We start from the raw sequence: 9,815 nt of genomic DNA on the forward strand, positions 1-9,815 counted from the left end.
CAAGGTTCAGCCAAAGACAAACAGAAAATCTTGACAGATGTCATAGGAAAAAAAATACCTGCCTAGAGAGGAGCAAGAATAAGAAATAGAGCAGACTTCTCAATAGAAGCCATGCAAGCAAGAAGAGGGTGGAATGAAATATTAAAAGTGTTGAAAGAAAAAAGAATCAACCAAAGTCTATGTCCATTGAAATTATCTTTCAAAAGCAAAATAGAAAGAAAGAATTTCTTAGACAAGCAAAAACTGAAAAATTTATTACTAACATACTGGACCTGCAAGAAATGTTAAAGGTAGTTCATCGGCAGGAAGGAAAATCATATATGCCAGAAACTTGAATCTGCATAAAGAAAAGAAGAGCATGAGAGAAGAAACAAATGAAGGTAAAATAATATTTTTTATTTTTAATTCATCTACAAGATAATTTTATAGTAACAATGTGTTAGAAGAGTATAGCATATTGCAAGTGAAATGAATAATAGCAATATCATATGTGACAGAAGGGAGAAGTCGGAAAAACTCTGTTATAAGATACCTATACTATCTATAAAGTGATATAGTGTTATTTGAAACTATATTTAGATTAGTTAAAATGTATATTGGAAACTCTAAAGCAATAACTAAAAAACTTAAAAATAAATAAAATTAATATGCTAAGAGAGGAGATAAAATGCAATCATATAAATTGATCAATTAAAACAAAGAAGGAAAAAAACAAACAAATACAATGGATAGAAAACAGTTACAAACACGATAGACATTAAGTGGTCTAAATGCACCAATTCAAAAACAAAGATTCTCAGACTATTTTTTTAAAAAAGTCCAAACTATATCTTGCCTGCAAAAAACCTACCTTAAATATAAAAACTCAAACAAGTTCAAAGCAAAGGGATAAAGAAAGATATAGCCTGTTAACACCAACCCAAGAAAAGTTGTTGTAGCTATATTAATTTCAAACAAAAATGGAGAGTGGGCAGCTAGGTAATGTCCAAAAAGAGCAAGTCAGCAATGAGATGATTAAAAAATGGCTACTTAAAGACCCACCTCCTTTCCCACACTGCAGTAATGAGATCCCTGGATGACTGAGACTGACCCTACTCTTCTTCACAGAGGTCTTCTTGATGCTTCCCTGGGTCTCAGCTCTAGCCCAATGCTCTACGTCACACTCCATCCATAATAAAAACCCCACTCACTGCCGCCAGTGTGACCTTCTTAATCTTACTTGTTCAGTGGTGGTGAGGGAGTAGCATGTGGTTTTCTCTATTGTTTAGTACACTGAAAGTCAGTTTTGGAAGTCCAACTAAACTATCTCAATTCAATTCTACTTTAAGAATCCTACTTCCTGAGGCAGTGTAGATGACTCTGACAGTTACAGGCAAGAAGTAGCAGAGTTATCTTGCTCAACATGTATTCTGTCTTTTCCTTTCTTAATGGTGAAATAAATATATTCCTTAAAAGTTATCTTTCAGAGTAGTATGTTATTGTGTCTAGCAAAACAGTTAATTAGCACCCTGAGAAAATAAGCTCAGACTTTGAGGACAAATAGCGTAGTGGGAAGTGGAGAGGGATGAGAGTCGGGTTGAGGGTAGGAAGGATAAAATTGGGATGGAATGAGCATATTTTAATGAAATAAGGTTTAATATTTCCATTTCGAGGTAAAATATCTTATTCAAGTTACTCTAAAGTTAATGACAAATCTTAGCATATAGTTCTTAGATATATATTGTCATTTCATTAAAAAACTTTTATTTTCTTTTAAGAATTATATCACAGGTTAAGGAAATAATCAGCTAAATTAGCATTTTAATAACTTCTTGGAAAGATTTTTAAAAATTCTAATAAAGAATAATTTTTAAAAGTTTTATAGTAGATCTTGAAAGATAAAAAGGTATACCATTTAATTATACACAGAAATCTATTTCTATGGTTTCACTGTTTTTGATATGGTTTCATCTTCTTTGATAAAATAAGTGTAATGACTCAAAGTAGGCCACAGATTATATATGGAAATAAACAATATTTTTAATTCAGTGAAGTATATTGTTTGAAGGCTGACAATGATCAGATTTAATAGTAAAGTGATATTTGGAAATTCTAAGAGGCTTAATTAGTGGTGGAATCATCAAAAGACTCAACAATTATGCTGCAGTAGAGCTTATAATTATGGATCTGAAAATTTTAATTATATACTTCTGTTTTACAATTCAGCTGTAAAATAAACATTAAACAAGAGAAAAGATGAACATTAAGTTAAAATATGTGAATTTTGCTTTGTAATTTGGGGTGTCATTTCTGGTTTTAATGGATTATTTTTAAGTATAATCATTTTAGGGAAAAGGCCCATGTTTTCCTTCGATAGAATCTACATTTTCAATATTCTCAAGTTTCCTATGTGTTTGTGTGGGGAAAACACGTCAAAAAGGTTAAATGTATATGACTATTTGGAAGTATTGTAATTTCTGTACATATTTTGTAGAAAGAATTAATAAATGGGAATCTGTTCCTTCCTTTTTTGAGCCTAATCACTCAGAAAGTATATTAGGATTCTTGGGATTGCAACTAAGAGAAAACTTGACCCAAATTAGAGTTTTGGCTGCAATAATTTAAAAGGCTGGGCTTACAGCCTAGCTGAATACCGAGTTCACATGATGTAAGTAGGACATGATGCGAACAGGTTAATTATAGGACCCATGAACTTCAGTTTTTTCTGCTTTGCATTTGGCAACAAACTAGAAGGCAGGAATTCAAATCCCTGTAGCCTAACAGTTTCAGACTCATCTGAAGCTCCTTTCCTGAGTTCAGGGCATCTCTATGGCTCTGAATGGTTCATTTGTTAACCCTTACCCGATTCTTGTGACGAGGTAGAATATAATGCACTGACTGGCTTAGGCTGAGGTCACATGCCCTACCAGAAATTTTAGGTGGGAGAGATTTAGACTGCAAAATCACAGGGACTGAGAGTGGAGGAGTTTGACTCAGCAAAGAGCTGCTATTATAAGTAACTGAATAGATGCTCTACAGTCCAAAATCAAATGCTGCTCATTGTAGTGAGGCTGTCTGTATTGAATCAGCCTATCAAAACTTGCCAAATCTTCCTTAACTTTATTTGGTGTATACATAGCCTGTTTATAATTTGAAAATTTTAAGATCCCTTCTCATTTTGTCTATGTTGACCAATGTTAAAACTACATTCACCTGAAAACATTTATATAAATAGAAATGGGTCAAAAAAATTAGCTTTTAGTGTGGGTTATTGTTTGGCAAAGAAAGATTTCTTCTTGCCTTTTTATAATACTAATAGCACTTTGTCATCATTTAAAAAATGCTTTCTTATGAGACTAAGTCCCATAAAAGCACAGATTGGGTCTGTCTTATTCACAACAGTAATGTGGTGACTATGAAGTGCTTAATAAATAAAATAAACTTAAATCAATGAGAGGTAAAATAAAATATTTTTCAAGAAAATAGCTTAAATGTTTTGGAATTTAATAAAACTTTCAAATATTTAAAAAACATGTTAACTGTAAAGCAGTTAGAACTGTTTCAAAACTTCAGTTTATTTATTGTATGAATAGCTCTTGAGTGCATACTGATTTAGGTGCTGAGAATAAAACACTGACTAAACATTAAATACGGCATGTGAACTCATGGAGTATATAGTCTAGTGAAGAAAACTGACAACCAAAAATATAAATAAATAATATAATGGCAGAGAGAAAGTAGTGTGGAAAAAAATAATAAAGTGGAGCAAAGGGAAAAAGAGTGATGAGGAGAAGGGGCGAAGGTATGTATGATTTTGGATAAAATAAGAAGTTTCTCTCTGAAGAGATGACATTTAATCAAAGACCAGGATGAAGTGAGGGACGAACTATGCATATATCTTGAGAAAAAATATTGCAGACAAAGACTACAGTAAGTACAAAAGCTCTGAGGCAGAAACAGGCTGAACATATTTAAGAAACTACAAAGAATCTGGTGTGACTGAAAAAAAGCAAAGAGTGAGAGAAAGAGTTAGAAAGATGAGGGTGGAAGTATAGCCAGCAACCTGATTATAAAGGTCCTTTTAAACTTTAGTAAAGACTGACTTTTATTTTGATTAATGTGAGATTTCCTTGGAAATTTTTGGGTAGAAGAGTGATGATATTATTTACATTTTTAAAGGATCATGCTGGCTTTTGTGTGAAAAACTAACTGCAAGGAGATAAGACTGGAAGCAGAAAGACAATTTATAGGTGATTGCAATAGTTTAGGTGAGAGATGATAATGGCTTGGTCTAGGATGGTGGCAGTTGGAGTGGTGAGAAGTCATTGGAATTCATAATTTTTTTCTCCAACATTTTATTATGAAAAATTTCAAATACATAGAAAAATTGATAGAGCTGAAAAATTGAAAGAGTGAACACTCATATGCCCATGACTAGGTTCTGTAGGTAATATTTTACCATGTCTTTACTACCACACAGCTATCGATCCTTGTATTTATCCTTCAATCACTCCTATTTTATTTATATATTTTAAACTATATAGTACTCTTCACTCTTAAACAAAGCAATCTGTGTATATTTTAAATGTAATGTTGACAGACTTGTAGACAAATTGAAAGTAGGGTATAAAGGAAAGAGAGGAATCAAGATGGCTTCTAGGTTTTTGGCTGGAGCAACTCTTAAAGAGAAGTGAGGTTGAGGAGGAAAATCAAGTGCTTTGTTTTAGACAAAGTTGAGATTGAGAAGCCACTTAGACATCCAGGAAGAGTAGGCAGCTTGCTTAAAATTTTTGGAGCTCAGCAAAGACATGAGGATGGAACATCGATTCGGAGTTAGCAATTGATACTTAGTATTTATAGCTCGGCATGAAATAAAATTACCTAAGGAGTAAATGTGGATATAAAAAAGAGAGGAAAAGTTCAAGGAACTTTGGAAGTTAGAAAGAGGAAGAGGACTGAAAAAATGAGTAGGACCAGTAAGAAAAAAGGAAAATCAGGAGATTAGAGTGTATCCCAGAAGCACAGGAAGATACATTTCAAGAAGGGATTAATTGAGTGCTGCTGAGTTGTTGAGGTAATGAGAACTGAGATTACTGATCACTGAAGGTGGCAATATGTTAATCGCTAGAACTCAGATAAGTGTCTGGCACATAGCAGATGTTTAATGAGCGATTTAATAGAAATCTTTGGTGACCTTGGTAAGAGGAGTAGTTCTGCGGAGAAGCGAGAATGAAAGTCTTATTGAAGAAGTTTCAAGAGAATTGGATGTGAGAAAGATAGGAACAGTGAGCAGAGACAATTTCCATGGAGTTTTCTCAAAAAGCAGAGCAGAGAAACTAGATAGTATCTTGAGGAAGATGTAGAATCAAAGGAATTTTTCATTTTTCAATGAGGAGAAATATTAGAGCATATTTTATGTTGGTGGTAATTTTCTCCAGTAGAGAAGAGAAAATTGATAATGCAGGAGATGGTGGCAACAATTGCTGGAGAGATGGCCTCGAGTAGGCAATGGGAGATGGCATCCAGTGCATGGGTGGAGAGCATGATGTTAGAAGCACAATTGGTCTATAGAAACGGGAAAGAATACAGGGTGTAAGGGAACATATGCAAAAAGTTTAGTAGGAATAGTAGTTGCAGGTTCATTCTTTTGCCCATTCAACAATCATTTACTGAGCATTTACAGTAGTCACCACTTATCAGCTGGGTATACATTCCAAGACCCCAGTGGATTCCTGAAACCACGATAGTACTGAATCCTATATATACTATGTTTTTCCCTATACATACATTTCTATGATAAAGTTTAATTCATAAATAAGGTACAGTAAGTGATGAACAACAATAATAATAAAATAGAATTATTACAATAAACTGCTATAAAAATTATGTGAATTTCATCTTTGTCTCTCTCAAAATATCTTATTGTACTGTCCTCACCTTTTCACATAAAAGAAGCACTTTAAGACTTCTCTTTTGATATTGGCATATCCGAATTGCCAATATCACTATCTTGCGTTTTAGAGTCGTTATTAAATAAAATAAGGGTTACTTAAACACAAACAGTGAAATACATCTGATATCCAAGATGTCTGTTATATGACTGATGAGCAGGGGAAGTCTACGGCATGGAGATGCTGGACAAAGGGATAATTCACAAGAGATAGTGCGAGATTTCTTCATGCTACTTAGAATGGCATGCAACTTAAAACTTCTGAATTGTTTATTTCTGGAATTTTCCATTTAATATTTTTGACCACGGTTGACCACGGGTAACTGAAACCACAGAAAACATAACCACACCTAAGCGGGGACTACTGTCCTAGTGCCAAGCAGTGTGCTAGGAAGTGGGGCTTCAGTAGTGAAGAAAACAAAATTTGCTGTCTTCATGGAGCTTATATTGTAGTGGAAGGAAATAGACTATGTTTTTCAATATATCAGATGCTGCCAAGTAATATGGATCAAAATGAATCAGGGAAGAGAATAAAGAGTTCTATAAGGAAGTAGTATGTAATTTTTAAAATGGTAGTCAATGATTTTAAATAGAGTGACCAGTGGATGTTTTCTTTTGACTGCCTCTACTTTTCTCAGAGGGATAGAAAACAAGGCAAACAACAGTGAATGGGGAGAGGGAAGAGGCCTGGGGAGTGCTGGAGATTTGGGGAAAGAGGAGAAAAGCATAAATTTGCTGTTCAAAGTCAACAACTGTATTGAACATCCAACAAGACAAAACAAACAAAAATGTCCTACTGTTCATATTTGAAAAGTTAATCAGAAATTAACATCACTTTGACAGTGCCTACCTACACAAATCTTTGCCCACATTTATTAAAAGGAAAACCTTTTGTACCTAGTAGAAAAACTTTTTTGGGCTGCTCAAAGTCAGCTAACATAGCAAGGGAACTATTTACTTCTACTTAATTGGTTTGTGGTAGTGTAGACATATTAGTGCTCTTATAAAATTGCATTATCTGTGTATGTATCTTTCCTTCACATAAATAGACAGTGGTCTTATTCTTCTTGATTCATAGAAGACTGTCAGGAAATGCATACAGGATAACTTGAAAAATGTATTTCATTTTTTAAATTTAAATTTTATTGTGGCAAGAACACTTAATATGAGATCCATTCTCTTAACAGATTTTTAAAGTGTGCAATATAATATCATTAGCTATAGGCTCAAGGTTGTACAGCAGATCTCCAGAACTTATTCATTTTGCATTACTGTACTGAAGCTTAAAATCCTTTGAATAGCAACTCTCCATTTCCCCCTCCTGCCTGTTCCTGGCAACCACCATTCTGCTCTCTGCATCTATGAGTTTGACTATTACAGATACCTGTGTAAGTGGAATCATGCAGTATTTGTACTTCTGTAACTGGCTTACTTAGTATAATGTTCGCAAGGTTCATCCACTTTGTTGCATACTGCAGGATTTCCTTCTTTTTAAAGCTAATATTTCATTGTATGTATATAACACATTTTCTTTATCTATTCATCTGTCAATGGATATTTAGGTTGTTTCTACCATCTTGGCTATTGTGAATAATGCTGCAGTTTGGGAGGGCTAATATCTTTTCAAGATCCTGATTTTAATTCCACAGATTCAATGCTATCCCTATCAAAATCCCAATGTATTTTTTTACAGAAATAGAAAAAATAATTCTAAAATTTATATGGAACCAAAAAAGATCATGAATAGCAAAACAACCTTTAGAAAGAGAAACAAAGCTGGAAGCATTACACTTCCTGATTTCAAAATTCATTACAAAGAAAATCAAAACAATATGGTACTGGCATAAAGACAGACATATAGACCAACAGAACATATATTCAACAAGGGTACCAAGAATACATATCTAATAAGAGGTTACTTTCCAAAATATATGAGAAACTTGGTAGCAAAATAACTAATAAACCAATTAAAAAGTGGGCTAAAGACTTGAATAGACATTTCTCCAAAGAAGACATGTCAATGGCCAAACGGTATATGAAAAAAAAATGCTCAAAATAACTACTATCAGGGAAATACAAATTAAAACTACAACAGATATCACCTCACACTTGTCAGGATGGCTATTATAAAAACAAACAAACAAACAAACGAACAACCCCAAAAGTGAAAGACAGCAAGTGCTGACAAGAATGTGGAGAATTTGGAATTCTTGTACGATGTTGACGAGAATGCACAATGGTGTAGCTGTCATGGAAAATGGTATGAAGACTCTTTAAAAAATTAAAAATAGAACTACCACATGATCCATCAATCTCTTCTGAGTCTTTATCCAAAAGTCTTATTTCTGAGTTGCCCTCAATCACTTGGTCTTCAACCCTAACATCATCTTAAAATTTCACCTTGTCGTGACACCAAGAAAAAGAAAGGAAAATTTGAATCGTACATTATTGCATTCTTGAAAATTCTCATATGTGGAGAAATAGAATTTAGTTTAGGCATATACTGGCCAAATGAATTTGAGAATTGAGGCAATTACGTCAGTTATTCAAGCTAAAGAAGGATTTTCTTTGAAATAGTATGTAATTGGAGAAAAACTGATTTTAAGAAAAATTTTAATTACCTAGAAAATAATCTTTAGTTCTCCACATGAAAGGCAGATGTTTAGAAAAAACCAGTCACATTTTTAATAAATATTTTTTGGGGAGTATTTACTTCATAACTGAACAACTTGCATCATTTTCCACAAGATGGCATGCAAGTTTGTAACATTCTTTTTAGCCAGTAGTCATGCTAGTGCTAAATCACCTTGTAACAAGCAATAATGCTGAACTATTACACAATGAATTATTATTTTCTTGACTTACAAATTGCATTCCAGCAATGTTTTTCATAGGTAAAGGCTGTTATCTTACAAATATATGCACATCAAAGTATAATTATTTAAAGAATATGTGAAAAGAAATCAATAATTTAAGTGTATTTACACAAGGCAAATGAAGATTTGGCAATGACTAACCCTTTCGAGGGACACTGTTTTGAAAGTCCAACGAGACAAGACAAAACAAAAATACTCTGCTATTCATGTTTGAAAAGATATTGTTATGAGATTAAGAAAGAAATTATAAATACAATATTTGTTTTCTGGAAGTTTTATTTTATTATTTTAAAACATGCCTGAAAACATTTCCTGGGAAATTAGCAAATAACATGGCAATTCATATTGAATATTACTGTGGTTCTTCTTTGTTTCAATAATAGATCACCTGGATGCTTTTAACAAAATACAGCTGCTAGGGTCCTCCTCAGACTAATTAAATCAGAATTTCAGGAGGGGGAAACCAGGTGTCAGTATTTTGAAAAATCTCCCCAGGCATCCTAATGGTCTCTTATACATAAAAGTTCTCTGACAGTATTGTGAGTGCCTTCTCATTTGCTTGTGGCAGGCCTCACTAATCAAATGTGGCACTTTTCCAACCTGAGCACAGTTTATCTCACTGTAAAGAATCATGCAGTCCTTACCAATCAATTCAGAGTTGAAATGAAGCCAACTTGCTATCAGTTATGGAAAAATATGGAACAGAATTAAATGTTACTTGCATACATGGTGACTGTTTTCTTAATGGGATAACTAACTCTGCTTTCTAGCATAATTCAGCCATACGATTGTTTTTTTTTTTTCTTTCCCTGCTGTAACAAAGGCCATATTAGAGACTATAGTGGGTGATATCCATACCCTTCCCAGATCAAAGGTACCATTTTTATGTGGTGCTCCCTCTCCAGCTAACTTCAATGTGCTTTTGCTTCCTTCTTGCACTTCAAAGGGCAGGAAGTACCTGGCAATTTACATCTCTCTGGGGTAGCCCTTAACCACTGAATGAGGGTTGC

This window comes from Pteropus alecto, unplaced genomic scaffold, assembly GCF_000325575.1.
Source record: "Pteropus alecto unplaced genomic scaffold, ASM32557v1 scaffold75, whole genome shotgun sequence".
In the NCBI taxonomy this organism is placed as follows: Eukaryota; Metazoa; Chordata; class Mammalia; order Chiroptera; family Pteropodidae; genus Pteropus; species Pteropus alecto.